At 44.9% G+C, this 19,112-nt stretch overlaps 1 protein-coding gene across 6 annotated transcripts in view; it reads left to right on the forward strand.

Annotated features, from left to right (window-relative positions):
* The window catches only part of ATP8A1 (ATPase phospholipid transporting 8A1), a 1,103,292-nt gene that overhangs the window by 294,727 nt on the left and 789,453 nt on the right, over nt 1-19,112 (forward strand). The gene's annotated exons all lie outside the window — the stretch shown is intronic.

Consider the following 19,112-nt stretch of genomic DNA (forward strand, 5'->3'; position numbering starts at 1 on the left):
TTCACCATTCTTCTATATTCTTTGCTCTTCAGAACCCATATAAGACAGTATCTGTTAGTCATTTATTTGTAAAATGCGAAATGTCGGCTACGGGCATCTTGGTCATTTAACTGTCGAGGAACATTAGATTGGGGGTGGGGTGTTTCAGAAAACAGCCTCATGATCTGATTTTTCCTGCTGATATATCCCCCATTATGTTTCATTTTTTTTTTTAAAGTTAAATAATTTTTATTGAAGATAAAGAACACAGGAATAAACAAGTACAGTCATCAGCAATGGTATACAAAAATTATACAAGTATTGATAAAGAACAATCAAAAAAATAGATAACATCTAATCTAAGGGAGGAACGATATTTTAGAACTTTTATATTAAATTCCCTTAACAGTATCTATGAAATAAATAGATACATAGGAGAAATATATATAACCTAGTGTGCTTCTATGAGAAATATAACCTGTGTATAAATGAAAATTAAGAAAATATTAAGATAAAAGAATAGTAGTTTTTAAAGAAAAGGAAGAGAAAAAAGAACACAAAGAAAGATAGAGAGAGAAAGAAGAGAAGAAGAGGAAATAAAAGAGGAAAGAAGGAAGAAATATGAAAAATAAAATAGTAAACAGTAAGGATTAAGATGATGATGATAGAAAAGTAGAAAAAGTTAACCACAATAAATCAGATTTAATCTGTAAGTGAATTGAACACTGAAGAACAAAAGCAATTCTATGTTCATCACAAATTAAATTCCACCAAAGTAAAAAGGATATTTTGGAATTGTCTTTCCAGCAAGTTAATATAAATTTAAATGCCACAGCAAGAAATAGGTCAAATAAAATAGATTTAGAAGTAATTTGATCAAAATCTGGTGACATAGTACCTAGAAAAAGATTGTGCACATTAAATGGAACCTGACAAGAAAAAAATCTAGATACATTTTGACTATATAGCTTTCCAAAAAACATGCACCTTCGGACAATAAAACAGTAAATGCAGTAAAGAGCCTAAATCAGTAAGACAAGACCAACAAGATGATGAGACATAGTGATTGCACTTATGTAACAGAAGGGGAGTAATAAGAACTCTATTATAAAGAAAATATAGGGATTGTGTTATACTAGCAGCTTTGGATGTCTTGAAAAGTTTTTGCCAACACTAATCCCACTGAGAAACAGATAATGTCAGCGATAAATCTTGTTTAACATTTGATTTGCTACGTTCGCTAGTTGGTGTAGATAACATTTTGTATATAAAGGAAGCACTAAGTATAGTATCAGAGGGAATTTGCTGTAAGGGGGTATCAGGTATGAAGGAAGTAGGAATTGGGTGAGTAAGAAAACTCTGTATACATTCTTGTAAGATGGGAGAAGTGTTATATTGTTGGATATAGGAATCAGGCAGATGAAAGGACTCTTGTAGTTGATTAAAAGTTAGAACCGTATTATTACCAATCACTTGATGGACAAAAAAAACCCTTTTCTTTCCATTGTTTGTAGTAGAAAGATTTGTCGAAATGTTATATATTTATTGAACCATAACGAGGAGGCTAAAAAGTATTGATACTTGTCAAATGTTTTAAAGAAAAGATTATGTAACAGATATTGAGAATGTTTCAGTATTGGATATTTAGAAATAAAAGTACAATTAGTCATGTATGAAATATCTCGCACAGAGAAATCATTTAGTAATGAACATTCAACTTTAATCCATTTAGGTGTAGGTAAATCTTGATAATCTTTAGATAAAGCATAAGATTGACGAAGACGAAAAGCAGTATGATACAATTGGAAATCAGGAAATCTTACACTCCCCTGTGTCTAAAGATAACGCAGGTAATGGAGTGGGATATTTTTTACTAAGAGCCAGAATATTGGAAAACAATCTAGCATTATCAGAAGCCAGGCGTCCTTTAACAAAACCAACTTGATCTGGATTAATCATCATGGGAATCATTTTCTCCAAACGAGATGCTAAGATTTTTGCAAAAATGTTACAATGATAATCAGTGAAATAGGACGAAATTTTTTACAAAAGGAGGGATCTTTGTCTGGCTTTGGGATTACTATAATGAGGGCTTTAAAAAAAGATCCACAGGCCTTAAAATTGGATATGAAAGAATTAAAAAGTTCTAATAACTTAGGTACAAAAACGGGGGAAAAAGCGAGAAATAACTCAACTGAAAAACCATCAGGGCCAGGAGCCTTCGCTTTACGTAGGGATTGAAGAGCATTAGACAGTTCCTGAAGAGAAATATCATCTTCAAGCTGATTAAAAAGATCTGAGGTTTGCGAATATCTCGAAAAAAAGAGGTAAAGTCTTCCTCAGATGGTTTAGTAGTTTCTGTATATAGAAGATTGGAATAAGATTAGAATGTGTTAATAATCTCAGAATCCGTTGAGAGGAGTGCATTAGTTGATTCTGAGTGAATAGGGCCGATAGTTTTACGTTCTGATTTGATTTTTAAATAATTTTCTAGCGTTTTCCCTGCCTTGTTTTGGCCTGCATGATATTTCGATTTAATCTTGAGAAGAGTGTTACAAGCGTCTGTAGTGACTATTTTGTTTAGGTTAGATTTAGCTTTAATCAGTTCTTGCAGAGACGACGGGGATTTGGAAGAGTAATAATTATGTGATGCCTTATATCCCTAAACGATCACTCAGATCTTCGGACGCTCAGCTGATGGTTTGCCCTCGCTTTAAACTGGCAACAAAGGGTGGAAGATCCTTTTCCACACTAATTCCACAGCTGTGGAACAAATTGCCGGACACACTTCGTAAAGAGACCAATCTCTTACAGTTTAGAAAGCAGTTGAAAACAACTCTGTTCAGGGAAGCCTTAGGTCCCTCTTAAATTTTTGGTTATCTTACTTCTTTTCTATCTGGGAATTGTTGTGTCTTCTTGGTCTGAAAGCGTCTTGAGACCTGTAGGTGAGTTGGCGCTATACAAACTAAAGTAACAGTAACAGCAATGTAACAGTATGTTCTAATGTCTTGAGATGAGTTAATGTGTCTTTATATTTATCATTCAATAGTTTTTTTTCTTTGCAGAGTAAGCAATTGTAAAAGCTCAAAAGGAGGCTTTAAAAGCATCCCAATTATTGTGTACTGATGTATCTATTGATTTATTAAGGGCAAAAAATTCCTTAATAAAGGCTGTGGCTTCTGACAGAAACGTACAATCAGTTAAGAGAGATTTATTGAAGCGCCACTGACCCTGTTTACATGTGGTGAAGGAGAAACCAATAGTAGTTTAAACAGAACCAATTTCCTATTTTTGAAGGCAAGGTAACAGCGATTTGGAAATTAAAATATAATCAATACAAGATCTAGTATGATGTACAGGAGAATAGAAAGTAAATTCTGTGATAGCGAGATTACATGTTTTCCACGAATCAAATAGAGGACGAGAGGCAATGGTTGATTGAAATGATTTGTGGGATTTATCCGGTTGAAATTTACATTTAGAGAGTCTATCTGAGAACGTGTCCAAACACTTATGTGTGAATTAGAGATTGATAACAGTTTCAATTTTATAGATTGCCAAAATTCTGGATCTGGTTTGACAGGGCTATAAATATTAAAAAATGTGATTTGTTTTTTGTTAATTATAACATCAACCATTACCCAACGACCTGAGGTATCACAGTCTGATGACAAAATCTGTGCATTAGTAGACTTATGAAATAGTATAGCAACACCACTATGACGATCAATGGCAGGAGAAAAAACTATTTGATTGACCCATTGACATTTGAGTTTATGAGACTCTTTGTCGTTACAATGGGTATCCTGTTCAAAAGCAACCTGGGCATTAAGTTTAGCTAAATGAGACAATACCTTTTGACGCTTGACAGGATGACCAAGACCACGAACGTTCCACAAGACCACATTAACCATGACGATGGATTGAGGGGTACATCAGGAAATAGGGACATGAAACTGTAAAATGAACATGAGAAAAAATTAGAAGACATAGTTCAATATAACAGAGGAAAGACATAACAGTAAATGCACAGTACTTATTAAAAAATAGGATAACAAGTGAGATATAAGTGACGTATTACCGAAAAAACAGCAATTATTAAAACACAAAATTAAACCTGGGACACAACAAGAAAAGTAGAGAAAAAGCGGAAATAAGGAAAGAAAAAGAAACAGAAGGAAGAAGCAAGCAAACAGATCAAGGCATAACAACCAGATCTGTAAGAAGGAAAGAAATCGAAAGAGGAGGAGCATAGTGACACAAGATGGAACGGAGCTCAGAAACAAGAATAAGGGAGAAGGGAGTGAAAGAGAACCTCATGAATATAAGAGAAAATTCATAATCCGAGAAAGTTGAATAAACATGCAAAATTAATTCAAAGTGGCAATCCTAAAAGACTATAACTGTCAAGTATTGGTATCCATTCCATTGGATGAAAAGTTGTGAAGATAAAGTTTAAGTTTTTCCGGGTCATCAAAAGAACGTGAACGGCCATCATGAGTAATCTTGCAGAGACATGGATGGATAATTCCGTATTGAATGTCACGATGTCTCATCTGCGGTGCATAGGGAGGAATTCTTTGCGACTTGCATTGGTTGCATTGGAGATACCTTGAGAAATGAAGATATTATGGCCAGACCAAATAAGACGCAGTTTAAGTCTTATAGCCTTCAAGATATGCATTAGCTCAGTAAACTCCAGAAAAAGTATTATGATGCTGCGTGGTTTTGAAGCCTTAGGGTTTAAATGACCCTAACGATGAGCTCTTTGTATGTTGAGAGGAGTAGTTGAAGCATGAAGATCCAGGAGTTCTGGAAGGAATTTCTGTAGAAACAATACCATATTCGAACCTTCAATATTTTCCGGAAGACCATACAGGCGTACGTTGTTTCTACGATTTCGATTTTCAAGGTCTTCTGTGTGGATTTTTAGTTTATGAATTTCCTGTTCTAATAGAGAAATCTTGGTAGATACATCCTGTAGGTCGCTAACACGTTGTTCCAGTTCTAGTACCTTGCCTTCCATAACAATCCATCTCTCCTCAATTTGTCTTAGCTTTTCATTGGTCGCAGACATAAAAGGTTGAAGACCACGGACTTCATCTAAAATAGAGTCCAAAACCGGATTCTGAGATGAATGAATGGGAGAAGGTGGGTCATTTTTATGTCTTTTTGGTTTTGTACCAGATAAGGAAGACCTAGCAGAGTGGATATCAGTAGCCATTGTAGTGGGCAAAGAATTCACTAAAAGATTGGAGTAAAAATTGTTGTATGCACAAGTGTCGTAGAAAGTCCAGGACATAGTAGGGTCCCAATTATAATGCCACTGGATGTGGAGACAAAATTGAAGGAAACCTTCCAAATGCACAAATGTTAATTACATTTGTAAGTAGATTTCCTCAGAAAAACACTGTGAGGTGAAGAGGGTGTTTCATTACCACGTTATAATGACAAGTGTATGAGGAAAAAACGTGCACTAAAAATGATAGGGTAATATTTGTGAAAGAGTTCAATTAGTATAAAGCTGAATGCTTCATCTCGGTCAAGTAATTAAAGAGACTGTGGCAATGTTCTAACTCCATATCAGAATGAAGAGACACGAGCTCAGAGAACTTAAAATGGTGGCCACCCACCTCTCCATTAAGCAGAATATTGCTGCAAACTGAGAAAGACATGAAGAGGGTTCAAAAATAGGCACAAAGCGGACTCCAAACAAACAGCATGAACTGCACTACGGTGGCATCACTCCTTAAAGTATGTAGTACAGGAGTCGAGTAATGTTGAGCTTTTGCAAAGGGGTGCCTCTCTAGTGAAGAAGAGCTCTCTGTTAAATCATGTTTATACTGTTACAATCCTGCACAATGGGCTCACACAAGACTACACTGCCAAAGTCCAGCTTGCATCAGGATTGCAGAAATAGAGGTGAAGTTCCCATTAAAAGCGGCGAAATTACAGGATGAAAGAAAGGCGCGGCGACCTAAATGGTGGCCGCCCGCGTCTCTGACGAGAAAAAAGTCACAGCGAGCTGAAATCGGTGAAAACTAGGACGTCGGTATGCAAAATGCGAGCAACAGACTCACCGCATACTTAGAAATCGATACCCATCACTCCGCTCAAGAAGTGATGGGAAAAGAGGTACGGCACCGTTACTCCGAATCTTTTTTTCCGCGGACTTTCAGTCCGCATACCATTACTCCGCGAGGTCATTGACCTCGGATACCATCACTCCGCATTTTTTCACAACGCAGCTGCATTTACCACGCATGCCTTTACAACGAATTACGTTGTAAAGGCATGTATGGTAAATGCACATGCGTTGTGAAAAAATAATAGACTTCAAGAAGATGGAACCCGGTGGAGTGTGGAACCACGCCGACGAGAGAGGTAAGGGGGTTTGGGTTAATTTTTTAGGGGTGGTGGTGGTTAGTGTAGTGTAGAGTTGTGGTGGTTGTGTAGTGTAGGGTCGTGCTGGGGGTAGTGTTATAGGGTTTAGGGTAGTGTTGTAGTGTTTGTGTACTGTAGGGTCATGCAGGGGTAGTGTTTTAGGGTTTAGGGACGTGTTGTAGTGTTTTTATAGTGTAGGGTCATGCTGGGGGTAGTGTCTTAGGGTTTAGGGTAGTGTTGTAGTGTTTGTGTAGTGTAGGGTCATGCGGGGGGTAGTGTTTTAGGGTTTAGGATAGTGGTGTAGTGTTTGTGTAGTGTACGGTCATGCTGGGGTTAGTGTTTTAGGGTTTAGGGTAGTGTTGTAGTGTTTGTGTAGTGTAGGGTCATGCAGGGGGTAGTGTTTTAGGGTTTAGGGTAGTGTTGTATTGTTTGTGTAGTGTAGGGTCATGCAGGGGGTAGTGTTTTAGGTTTTAGGGTCGTGTTTGTGTAGTGTAGTGTAGGGTAGTGTATGTGTAGTGTAGGGTAGTGTTTTAGGGTTTAGGGTTGTGTTTGTGTAGGGTAGTGTATGTGTAGTGCAGGGTAGTGTTTTAGGGTTTAGGGTCGTGTTAGTGTAGTGTATGTGTAGTGTAGGGTAGTGTTTTAGGGGTTAGGGTGGTGTTGTAGTGTAGGGTAGTCTTTTTGTAGTATAGGGTAGTTTTTTTAGGGTTTATGGTAGTGTTTGTGTAGTGTAGGGTAGTGTATGTGTAATGTAGGGTAGTGTTTTAGGGTTTAGGGTAGTGTTGGTGTAGGGTAGGGTAGTGTTTGTGTAGTGTAGGTAGTGTTTTAGGGTTTAGGGTAGTGTTAGTGTAGTGTAAGGTAGTGTAGGGTAGTGGGTAGTGTTTTGGTGTTGGTGTTGTGTAGGGTAGTGTTTGTGTAGTGTAGGTTAGTGTTTTTGCAGGGTACTCACTTACCTTTAAAACTTTTACAATGAGTGTACCTTTAACATGCATGCCTTTGCGTTGTAAAGGCATGCGTGGTAAAGGCATATTCGTTGTAAAAGTTTGTGTTGTGTTAATTTTCGGAGTGATAGTATTTGCGGAATCATTTTTGCGGACTGATGGTATGCGGGGTATTTGTATGCGGAAAAACGTCACATATTCGGGAAAAGAGTCTGCAAATGCGCTTCCGAGTCCTTGCAAGGCAGCGGAACTCACGCCAGGTCTGCCATTCCATCTCAACGTGCAAGCCACGCCCCCCCCATTATGTTTCATATAATAATTTATTTGAGTGAGCATTTTTCAATGATAAACACATTGCATTTAGTTTTGTTAGCACGAATGTCTTGTTTAATCTTTAGATCAGTAAAAGTTGATAGCACAACAATTGTTTATATATGTAATTCAAGCACTAAACAATGTTTCATACTGTTTAATATTTTCCATCAACTGTTTATATGTGTTTTAAGTCAATGTTTCATAAACGGGTGATTGTTGATTATTAGTCTTTAAAATGCTCAATAAGAATCCCATTCTTTAAAAAAAAATCAAAAAATCTGAAGAGTGTTTTTAGGGTAAATACAAATAAGTGTTAGCGAGAGACAGAGAGGAATCATCACACTTCCAGGAAGCTGAGTGAAAGGGTTTGTGCAAACAGGAGCTGTGAACTGCCTTTTGGCCACAAGCAGGGGACTCTGGACCGCGAGACAGGCACTGCAAACCGGTGTGACCTCTGGCGTTATAGTCGGAGTGTGTAGTCCCTCTCTCACTATAATTTCATACCCGGGTTTTTATAGTATCTGTTAGCCAATTTTATCCTATATTTAAAAAACAATTTAGCACTTGCAGACACTAAAGCATCAACAAGTGTAAACAATCATGGCGACAAATGTATCATGTCAATTATCATATTGAATATAGGTAACCAGCATTATTAAATATCTAAAATATCATCTTAGACAGTAAGCAGACATGATGCAAACATTTCTACGCTTATCTTAAAAAACTTCACACTTTGTATGAAAGAGATTGAAAGGTCTAAGGATAGGCAAAGAATAGAAATTGTAAAATTGGATAGAACCCCATGATGGGAATAGAAAATATGGACTGGGAACTGTCACAGTATCATGACAATCTACTTTATGGTAAGGGCTTTACTCCGACTACTTTTCAAGGAGGCCCTCTCAGAAAAAAATAAAGGTCCTGGGATCCCTGTGCCAACAATGACTGATTTGACTGCCACCATTGATTGTAGTCTTTATGAGTCAAAGATAGTTAATCTTTTCATGAGCACAGTCGAACAGTCCACAACAGAAACGTGAAGTCTTTCAGTGCTGAGCTCACCAACTTTAAAGTGCGGCTGGATGGCAACACTAAGAGGCTGGACGATGATTTGTAAAATCTACATCGAAAGCTGATAGACTTGGAAGACCACAGCAAACACTCTAACAGTTGAATCTTTGGGATCTCCCGAAAGGACAAAGTGGACAATATGTTCTCCTTCCTCAGTAGGCTCATGTCAGAACTCTTTGGAGCACAATTTACACCACCCATCAAATTTCAATGGCACACAGTCTGGTCAAAAGTGGGGTGAAAGTCCAGTGTGTCCAGACCCATTTTAGTCTACTTAGTCCATCACCGGGAAGAGAAACAGATACAGGAGGCAGTAAAGACGCTCAGCTCAAAGAGGTGATCAGAGAATGCCATTTTCAGCTGACTTTTTTTATTTAACGAATCCTATCAGGAAGAGGTTTCTAGCACAGGCGTCCCTCCACTAAATCGGTATACGCCTGCAGGTGGAACACATTTGTGGCATGGTGCACAGCCAAGGCTGTGGATCCCCTTTCTGTCCCTCTTTCTGAGGTCCTTTTGTTCCTTCTTTCTCTGGCCCAGCAGGGCTCTGCTCTGGGCACTATCATCTTTCGGCCATTTCAGCTTTTCTGACACTTCCAGATCAGCCTTCTCTTTTCAAGTCCCCTGTTGTACAGAGATTCTTAAAAGGCATTACGCATATGTTCCCTCCTGTTCCTTTCAATCAATCAATCAGGGGTTTGTTAAAGCGCGACTACTCACCCGTAAGGGTCTCAAGGCGCTAGGGGGGGGAGGGGTGCAGGTTCCATTCCATCAAGGAGGGGGTCTGTCGAAGAGCCAGGTTTTGAGGTTTCTTGCGAAGATGGGGAGCGATGTTGTCTGTCTGAGGTGGAGCGGAAGGGCGTTCCATGCTTTGGCCGCGAGGAAGGAGAAGGAACGGCCTCCCGATCTGGTCTTTCTGGTGCAGGGGACCACGGCGTAGGAGAGCTGGGCTGATCGTAGGGTACTTTGGGGTGCGTGGAATTTGAGTCGGCTGTTCAGGTATGCTGGTCCGGTGCCGTGGAGGGCCTTGTGTGCGTGGGTGAGCATCTTAAAGGTGACTCTCGCCTCGACGGGGAGCCGGTGGAGTGTGCGCAGGTGCTGGGAGATGTGGCAGTGGTTTGGCAGGTTGAGGACCAGTCTTGCGGCGGCGTTCTGTAGCTTGCGGATGAGGTTTTTGTTTATTCCGGCGTAGAGTGCGTTGCCGTAGTCGAGTCTGCTGGTGACCAGGGCGTGAGTGACTGTCTTTCGGTGTTCGAGGGGGATCCATTTGAAGGTCTTACGAAGGAGGCGGAGGGTGTGGAAGCAGGAAGATGAGACAGAGTTGATCTGGCGGTCCATTTTGTGCTCGGAGTCCAGGATGATTCCCAGGTTGCGTGCGTGGTCTGTGGGGGTTGGCGGGTTTCCGAGGGCGGTGGGCCACCAGGTGTCGCTCCAGGCGTCGGGGTTTTGGCCCATGATGAGTACTTCTGTTTTGTTGGTGTTTAGTTGTAGGCAGCTGTTTTTCATCCATTTGGCGACGGCTTCCATGCCTTCTCGAAAGTTGCGTCTGGCGGTGTTGGGCTCGTTGGATAGGGAGAGGATGAGCTGGGTGTCGTCTGCGTATGACACGATGTTGAGTCCGTAGGTTCTGACGATAGGGGCAAGTGGAGCCATGTAGACGTTGAAGAGCGCCGGGCTGAGGGAGGAGCCCTGGGGGACTCCGCAGGTGGTAGGTGTGGGGTCCGAGAGGAAAGGGGGGAGTCTGACCCGCTGCATCCTGCCAAAGAGGAAGGAGCAGATCCAGTCGAGGGCCTTGTCCTGGATTCCTGCGTCGTAGAGTCTGCGTATTAGGGTGCGGTGGGAGACTGTGTCGAACGCCGCTGATAGGTCGAGGAGGATGAGGGCTACTGTTTCTGCTTTGTCCAGTAGGGTGCGGATGTCGTCTGTTGCGGCGAGGAGGGCGGTTTCCGTACTGTGGTTTTTTCTAAAGCCGGATTGGGAGGAGTCGAGGATGTTGTGTTCTTCAATGAATGTGGCGAGTTGGCTGTTGATGGCTTTCTCGATGACTTTCGCTGGGAACGGGAGCAGGGAGATGGGTCTGTAGTTTTTAGGTCGGTGGGGTCCGCTGAGGGTTTCTTTAGGAGGGGGCTCACCTCGGCGTGTTTCCAGTCGTCGGGGAACGAGGCGGTCGCCAGGGAGCGGTTGATGGTGTGGCGGAGCATGGGTGCGATGGTGTCGGCGGCTCTGTTCAAGATGTGGTGGGGGCAGGGGTCCGTGGGGGCCCCTGAGTGGATTGACTTCATTGTCTTCAGTGTGTCTTCGGTGGTGAGGGCTGTCCAGTCATCAATCGCTGGTTTCCGGGTGTCGGGGGTGGTTGGTGAGGGTTCAGTGTGTTGGTTGTCTTCGTCGAAGTTGTCGTAGATGCTCTTGATTTTGTGGTGGAAAAAGGTGCTGAGTTTGTCGCAGAGGTCTGGTGAGGGAGGGATGTCGGTAGACTCGATGGTGGGTTGGGCGAACTCCTTGATGATGCTGAAGAGTTCCTTGCTGTTGTGTGCGTGGGTGGAGATTCTGTCTTCAATCGCTTTTTTCCTCGTTTCTCTGATGAGTTGATGGTGGGCGTTGGTGGCAGCTCTGAAGTTGTTGTGGGCTTCTGTGGATTTGGTGTTTCTCCAGGCCTTTTCGAGGCGGCGGCATGTGCGCCTGGATTCTCGAAGTTCGGTGGTAAACCATCTGGCTTTCTTGGCACGGGTATTGTTGTTTTTCTTGAGGGGGGCCATGGTGTTGGTGCTGTCCGAGATCCATCTATGCAGGGTTCGAGCTGCGGTGTTTGGGGTCGTCGTTTTCCGCGATGGTTGGGGTGGAGTTGTTGAGTGAGGAGGTGAGCTGGTCGTCGGTGATTTTGGTCCAGTTTCTTTGTGGAAGCAGGTGCTAGTGTCTGTGGATGGTGGGTGTTCTGAAGGTGAAGTGGACGCAACGATGGTCGGTCCATGGGAGTTCGGTGGTGTGGCTGAAGGTGATGGAGTTTCCTGTAGTGAAGAGGGGGTCGAGGGTGTGTCCTGCTGAGTGCGTGGGCTCGGTCACGATCTGGCGGAGTCCAATGTTGTGGAGGTTGTCCAGGAGGCATGTGGTGTTGGGGTCCAGTTGATTGTCGAGGTGGAAGTTGAGGTCTCCCAGCAGGGTGTAGTTGGTGGATGCGATGGCCTGCGGGGAGATAATGTCCGTGATGGAGTTGGCGAAGGGTCCGCGGGGTCCAGGGGGTCGGTAGATGAGGGTTCCTCGGAGGGCGGCGGTGGGGCTGGCCAGTATCTTGAAGTGAAGGTGTTCCATCAGTTCTGTGGACTCGTCAGGAAGTGTGCTCAGGCGGAGGCTGGATTTGTGGACGATGGCGATTCCTCCTCCTGGGTGGGTGGGGCGGGCCTTCCTGGAGATCTTGTATCCTTGTGGGATGGCGATGGCGATGTCCGGTCCCGAGGTGGTGTTGGTCCAGGTTTCGGTGAAGAATGCTACGTCCAGGGTGGTGCTGTCGAGGAGGTCCCAGATTTCTGTGGCGTGTTTGTGGAGGGATCGGACGTTGAGGAGGATGCATTGCAGGGTCTTCGGTTCGGTTGTGTTCTTGTGGGCGGGTTGTGCTGGATCCGTGTTCTTGGCGCTGCTGCAGGTGTGCGGGCAGCGGTGACAGCTGAAGGGTCCATGGGTGTCGGCTGGTGATGCTAGCTTGCAGTTGTTGTTGCAGCCTGGGTTGAGTGCTTGGAGTGCTGCTGGGTCGTAGCGTTGGCGGGGCGGAGGTCCAGGGTTCCTGGTGCTGGTCGCGGACGGGTCGCAGACGGGCGCAGACGTGCTTGCCTTTGACCCGCCTCCGGTGCACCAGCGGCACGCCCGCAGCCCAGTGGCCGCCATTAGGTAGGGGTCGGGGAGGGCTGGACAGCTGGGAGGCGGGAGCGGGGAGGGGAGCTGGATTGGGCCGGTCGTGCTGGGGGGGGAGGGGCCGCGGGGGCAGCAGCGGCGGGAAAGGTAAAGGGAGGAAAGAAGGGATAAAGAAAAAAGGAAAAATAAGCAGAAATAAGGCACAAAAGAGCAGAGATGCAGAAAAGAGCAGAAAGGTGAAAGATAGAAAGGGTAGAAAAACGAGTGAAAACGAGTGAAGGAGCAGAGGGAGAGAAAGGGAAAATGGGCAGAAATAAGGCACAAAAGAGCAGAGATGCAGAAAGGTACAGAAAGGTGAAAGATAGAAAGGGTAGAAAAACGAGTGAAGGAGCAGAGTGAGAGAAAGGAGACAGAGGTCCACTGGACCACCGGGGATGAGGCGCAGGGAAACCTGCGGGTGGAGGAGGGCCTCGATCACCAACACTCAAGAGTGCAGGGGCAGGGGCACCTCACTTAATGGTGGAGCTGCGAGGGTGGGAGAGCAATTTCACTGACAATGAGTCAGTGGTCTTGCCTTTCATAATGCCTCAGTGGGACTTGAATCTTGTTTTAACTTATCTCATGTGTGCTCCCTTTGAGATGCTTCACAATTGTTCTTTACGTCTTCCGACTTTGAAAACTGCCTTCCTGGTGGCTATCACCTCTGCCAGGAGAGTGAGTGAGCTTCAGGCTCTTTCTTGTAAGCCTCCTTTTCTGTCGGTTAATCCAGACAAGGTTGTGCTTCGCACTCGTCCTTTCTTTTTGCCAAAGGTTGTCACTGCTTCCACATCCGGCAGACTATCACCTTGCCCACTTTCTTTCTGATTTTGGTTCGCAGACCCACCTCCGGGGTTGGTATTGCTGGGATAGCTATTTTAAGGTAAGGAATCTATCACTAACTTGTTTCTTTCAGATGAACAAGTTACTTACCTTCGGTAACAATATATCTTTAAGAAAAATCAGTTAATGACAGATTCCTTACCGCCCCACCCCTCCTCCCCATTCTGCAAACTGATTTCTAGAGTTAAGATCATCCTTTAGGGCCCTAGTTTCTATGCACCAATGGTCAGCATCTTGCATGGCTCTGCGTTCCTGTCGCGGAAAGTTGTGTACAGAACTGACGTCAGCGCGCGTGGGTGCGTCTAAGTATCTCCAGTGATGTCATGTCTGCGAATACGATGCCTACGACGCACGTCGAGCCGCACGACGGCGTCTATTGACACGCAGGGGTACTGCTGACAAAAGCGTTCCGGATCCAGTCTGACGCCTGGGGATATTGTAATGTAGGGAATCTATCACTAACTAATGTTTCTTACAGATATATTGTTACCGAAGGTAAGTAACTTGTTCATTACACTGGAGACCGTGGGAATCAACAACCATATGAAACAATGGCTAGACACTGCTGTGTCTATGGCTAAGCTGTGTATATAAGTAAGTGGAAGCCAAGACCTCCACTCAATCAGGATGACTTGTATACTGATTTGAGGCTCATGACCTACTGTGAAAGTACCATATATAAGAGCAAAGATCAGCTCCAAAACTTCAATATAGGAGCTTTGTAGAAACATTATTATACAGTTTTCCTGTGCATGCACATATTATGCATGGTGGCCACTACCTCCTCCACCATTGAAAATCATTTTAGCTACCTTTCAAGATTTGATGCTATATCAAGAACATGACATTTCAAAAGAGAGAGTGAGACTGATGTGTTCGTATAGTACTGCCGCTCTTTTTCCTATATAGCTTTAGATGACACTGATCCAGTTTTTTTACAACTGCTATCTTAATTTTATAATGGTTGTGAGTGCTGATCAGGTACTTTTTTTTTATGTATGCTATGTTATGTTTATATGACGGTCTGTCAGACCCACGTAATATGTCATTGTATTTGGTTTACCTACCTTACACTGTTTAATTCTTATCCTGAGTGTAAAGCAGATTTGAATTGGTTGGCAAAATTAAAAACAAATTCGACCCAAAAAAAAACAAAATAGCCATTGAGGAGTGTTTAAGGCTAAGGTCATAAAAAAAGGGTTATCCTGGATCCAGTAAAACTGTGATTCTTATCCACATCCCTAAGTGGCTGGTTTGCTTAAAATTGTTTTTTTTTTTTAAACTGAAGTAACAAATTGTGGATCGTAATTCCCAGATAGAGAATATGCAGACATTTATGCACACAGATTGAACTTAACTCTGTGGAAAATCTGCATTTTTCGCAGTACTGTGCAACATTGATTTTCCCGGGGGATGTTTGGGGATGGGGCAATTAGGAAGGTAAGAAACACTGACATAGTTGTGATTTTGTGGTTATTCACTTACCTACCCACTATGTTTTTCCAGAGTTCATGTACATGTAGTTCTGGTAGAGACTACTGGCCATAGATTCCTCGCCTTTGGGATATTCCTCAGGTGTCAGACTTCGATCCCTAAGCTTTTTCAGCAGTACCTCTGCGTGCTGGCACCTTGTTAGGTCCGCACTGATGCCGTTTCGGAAATGACATGCATGGCTTATGTAGGCGTCACTCCCTCGTGCTGATGTCATTCCCTTTCTTTACGTGCCATCAGATGTAGATCCAGAGCTTCCTCTTGTCATCAATCCCTAAAACTAAAGGTTTCAAGCCCTGTAGGAACTGTCACAAACAGATGTCTATGATGTATCCCCATCACGTAGGCCTGTGGTGTCTGGGGTTGAGGCACAACTCTGAGACCTGCTGAGATCCTCTGTTGGTAAAGCTGAAGGCCATCAGGGAACACAAGGCAAAACTCTGTCGCCAAGCATACGAAAGCCCAGCGCTGGGATCGCACCAAGTCCCTCTCAACGTTGAAGGTTCGATCTAGTTTTTGAAGTTGATGGAGCCGCTCTAGATGGCAGTCTTTATTGCAAGAAGTCGATGTGGAGTTCTGCTTCTACATGGCACTCACACTCCCCTGAGTAAGTGCGTGGGCGGCATCAACAGTCTTGATCGCACTCTCAAAGTTGGCCAACTTCACAACCAGTTCCTCAGCTGGTTCCGGCACAACCCAAGTTTCCGGGGCCTTTAACCATGCTACGCCAAATAGAACAGGTCAGATCAGCTATGCTGCAGCTCTTTGATTGCTTACCGACTCTCTTTAGTGTACCTTCGGGTCCAAGGAGCCAAGAGGCTTTCCACCTGTATTATAGCCAACGAGTTTGCCCTAGACGCCAGCTGGTCCCTCTGAGCCCATCATGCCTCCGGCTCCTATTCCGTCACCGTTACTGGTGCCCAAAACTGCACTAGGCCTGGGTTTGTCAATGCCGACCTCGCCTCCTGAAGTGGTGACCCGATGCTGATTTGACACTGGTCCAACTTTCCCTAATATTGTGTTTGAATCCGACGGATGCACCTATTTCTACTCTTGACTTACCACAAGGCAGACACCATTCCTTGCATTCCCTCTTTTGAACATTCTGTTAACGATTGTGACCCATGTAATTAGTTCGTTCAGCTTATCAGGAGGACACGTGGTATGAGGACTTGCAGGAGACAACTGGGCTAGACGCCTTTCTGGAGATAGCTCTTTCTCTCTTCCTGGACTGTCCACAGAGGAATCGGTGTCCTATGTCATGGTCGTGCTTAGACCTCAAGCTCTCCATCTTGTAGCTAAAAAACAATGTTTTGATCGAAGACCTGCAGGTAAGCCAGATTTCTTCTGAGCCCCTCCTGTCCTTCAACGAAGCTCTAATGGACACACTTTTGGGCACTTGGGCCAAGCCCTGCTCTGACCTGCCAGTCACTCGACAAATTACCAAGGGGCACTAACCAGCTTCAGGTGATCCGGATTTCTTGTTCCAGCACTCTTCCCCAGAAAGTTCATGGTGTAGGCTTCCACCAGCCAATCCAACCCAAACAACTTTCCTACCACTTCTCTTGTTAGGGAATCAACACAATTTCATTCATTCAGAAAGTGCCTTTTTTCGTCCACTAGTTTGACACTGCATTATGTTCCTGTTTGTTGGGCTTGTATAATCATGCCTTCTGGTATTCAATGGCACATGTCCTCCCTCGTGTGCTTTTCAAGGTCGTCGTGATACGGCTAAGTTCACAATTTGTTGTGGCTTGGATACCACTGCTTCTATTGGGCGTGCAGTTGACGCAAGCATTGCCATCTGCAGCCATACGTGGTTGCGCTCTGCTGCGTTCTCTGGCGATGTTCATTCCTCCTTGATGGACGTGCCCTTTCAGTGGGATTCGCCTGTTCAGGGACAAGACTGACTGACTGGAGAGTAGGGCTACTACTCGTTCCCTTGGTTTTTTTTATCACTCATTACCATCCACACCAAATCCAGCGCTCCTTCCGTGGCTTTGGCAGAGACGTCCCTTACCGCCAGTCTGTCCAGCCCCTCTCCACAATCCCAGCAGTTTCGAGGGAGCAGTCCACCACTCCTGCAACAAATGACAGGGTGCCGCTCAGCCCACTTGCCCCGCCCACCCATAGCCCCTCATGCCAAACCTTTTTAGAGTACTCCTACAGGGTCACAGCCACCGGGTGGGAGGCAGACTCCACCGATTTTATCCCAGTTGACAAGTGATCACATCTGACAGGTGGTTCCTACAGGTGGTTCACAAAGGCTTTGCCTTGATTTTGTCCCTGCTAAACCTTGCACTGTCCACGCAATGACTGAAGGAGAGCCATTTCTCCATTTTGTGGCAGAAAGTGCAAACGACTTGGCCAAAGAGGGTGTTGAGAGGGTGCCCATGCCAGAAGTCGGATGTGGTTGTTATTCCCGCTACTTTCTGCTGCCATAGAAGGACTGAGGCCTTCGTCGGATTTTAGACCAGGGCCCTCTGAACACATTCTTCTGGAACTAGAAATTCACGGGTCTGCCCTTGACCCTTGAGGCTGTATGGTGGTGTTAAACCTGCAGGGCACCTATTTCCATGTACTCTTTTTGTCGGCCTATCATCGCTGCCTTAGGGTTCGTGGTGGGATAGTAGCATTTCCAGTTTGCTGTGGTCCCCTTTGATCAAACCAGTCCCCCTCAGGTGTTCGCGAAAGTGATGGGCATGGTGGCAGCACACCTTTGGAGGTCAATGTTGCCAGCCTTCCCCTACCTCGACGACAGGATATTGAAGGTGGGCTTGCCCCAGGCAGTCATAAGCCACCTGCAGACTGCAGTGGGACTCCTGTCATCTTTGGGGTTCGCTCTAAGTGTGCAAAAGTCACACCTGACTTCTTCTCGGATGCTCTTCTTCATTGCAACAATTCTGGACTTGGTTCGGTTTCATGCCTTTCCCCATTGAAAGACAGACCCGGACATTCAAGCTATGATCCTGCTCTTTCAGTCTGGATCCTGGATTTCAGTGAGGTCGACGCTAAGGGTGCTGGAACTGATGGCCTCCTGCAACATGCTGGTCGAGCACGCCAGGTGGCATTTTCGGGCTGTGAAGTGGAACCGAAGTCCCAGTGGGCCCAGCATCAAAGGGGACCTCTTTGACAATGTCCAGATTTTGAAGGAAACTGTAGAAGATCGGCATGGTGGTTACTGGACCGAGATTAAGTCAGTGGCAGATCCCACTCCCTTCCCGATCCAGAGCACACAGAGGTGACCAATGCATCGCCACTGGGTTGGGGCAGCCACCTGGGAGAGGTGGAGCTCAGAGACCTCCAGTCTCCCGCAGAGTACGGGCTCCACATCAAGTTTCTGGAGCTGAATGCTGGCGTTAAAAACCTTCCTGATGTCCATCAAAGGGAGGCTGTTACAGGTACTCATGAACAACACCACCACCATCTGCCACTGCAACAGACAGGGCAGGGTGAGGTCACTGACCCTGTGCTATGAGCCCGTTCTCCTCTGGAAATGGCTGTACCACCGGGTAATTTTGCTGCTAGTGAACCACCTGACTAGATCTTTAATTGCCAGGCCGGACAAGCTCAGCCATCAATGCCTGGCAGATAACGAATGACAGCTGCACCTGGAGGTAGCACAGGGTCTCTTCTGCGAATGGGGAGAACCTTGGCATGATCTATTTACCACCTCCGAGTACGCTTTTTCACAATGGAGTTTCCAAGGTGTCTCTTGCAAGGAGATGCTCTCTGCTTCGAGTGAAACTTGGGTCTTCTGTATGCCTTTCCGCCGATACCCCTTCTGCTCCAATTTCTCAAGAAGATTAGGACAGACCAAGCCTAAGTCACACTAGTAGCTCCATATTGGGCAAGGAGAGTACTCCTGGGCTTGAGCATATGTCCTCCGGTCAGATGCCCAAGAAAACCTGCTGTCACAGCAACAGGGCAGGGTTCTTCCCCCTGGCCTTCGCAATCTCCACCTTCATTTGGAAATTGAGCAACGACAGCTGATCACCTTCAACAGCCATCCAGAGGTGGTTAATGTCATCCTGACAGCCAGGCATCCCACACGAAAAATGTATACCCCTGTTGTTGAAATAAATGTATTGCTTGGTGCAGCACTGGCATGATTGGCCCCTCCAGGACAAGTTCTCTGATGTTCTGTCTCTTGCTCATCAGGGCTTTGCTTTGGGCACAGTTAAGGGTTATCTTTTTGCCTTCTCACGG

This window comes from Lissotriton helveticus, chromosome 2_2, assembly GCF_964261635.1.
Source record: "Lissotriton helveticus chromosome 2_2, aLisHel1.1, whole genome shotgun sequence".
In the NCBI taxonomy this organism is placed as follows: Eukaryota; Metazoa; Chordata; class Amphibia; order Caudata; family Salamandridae; genus Lissotriton; species Lissotriton helveticus.